This window comes from Uloborus diversus, chromosome 9 (assembly GCF_026930045.1).
Source record: "Uloborus diversus isolate 005 chromosome 9, Udiv.v.3.1, whole genome shotgun sequence".
Classification (NCBI taxonomy): domain Eukaryota; kingdom Metazoa; phylum Arthropoda; class Arachnida; order Araneae; family Uloboridae; genus Uloborus; species Uloborus diversus.
In genome coordinates, this window is record NC_072739.1 from 131,950,099 (window position 1) to 131,950,997 (window position 899).

Genomic DNA, 899 nt, shown 5'->3' on the forward strand with positions numbered 1-899 from the left:
AACCAAATAGTATCAATAGTTTCATCTTTTCTGTACCTCTCGCCTCTTCCAAGGGGGAGGGGGGGACGCATAAAAAAATATCCCCCCAATAAAAGGAACGAAATGTATACACAATGCATAGATAAAACAGGAATTTTCATGAAGGAAACGGATGAAATTAACTACCAGTATTTTATATCAACTTTCCTGCCGTGCTTTATATATATGTTCATCTACATGCAGCTTTGTACTCGCTTCGGCAGTACATATACTAAAATTGGAACGATACAGAGAAGATTAGCATGGCCCCTGCGCAAGGATGACACGCAAAATCGTGAAGCGTTCCACATTTTTTTCTCGTTCCTATTCTGAGATTTAAATCGTCTTGTCACGAGCAATGTATTGCAATTTGTAAATTGAAATTCAGGGGGAATTCGGGGGCATTTTTAATTTCTGAAGAAAGGACAGAACTCGTTTGTGGTTGGAAAGTGCAAGATTTCAAACTGATTTCTTTCCCTTTCAAGTACTTTTATTATAGTTTTAATTATTATTTGCTTGACTGTTGTATTTCAATACTAAGGGTGTGAAATAGAATGATATTTTTCGTAAATAGAATTTGATAATAAATTTTTAAATATATTAAAGTTTTATATCGAGTTTCAACGAAAAAAAAAAAAAAAAACTAATTTGAATTCTGAAATTTTGAATTCAAATTATGTTTTTCGCAATCACAAGTTTCGGCAGGACCCTTCTCATTGGATTTATTGTTTCTAGAAATGGCTTCTGTCCCCTCAAGCCTGCCCCTCCTCTTGGGCAGTTGTGTGTGTGTATAGTTCTGTGTGTGCGTGCACGCGTGTGTGTATGTGTGTAGGCGTGCGTGCATGTGTAGGCTAGGCTTGTCTGTGTGATTAGGCTTGTGA

At 36.6% G+C, this 899-nt stretch overlaps 1 non-coding gene across 1 annotated transcript; it reads left to right on the top strand.

Annotated features, from left to right (window-relative positions):
• The first annotated feature begins 226 nt into the window (after positions 1-226).
• On the top strand, positions 227-333 carry LOC129230771 (U6 spliceosomal RNA). Its single transcript, XR_008581176.1, has one exon. It is a non-coding gene; the product is annotated as a U6 spliceosomal RNA (small nuclear RNA).
• The last annotated feature ends 566 nt before the right edge of the window (positions 334-899 follow it).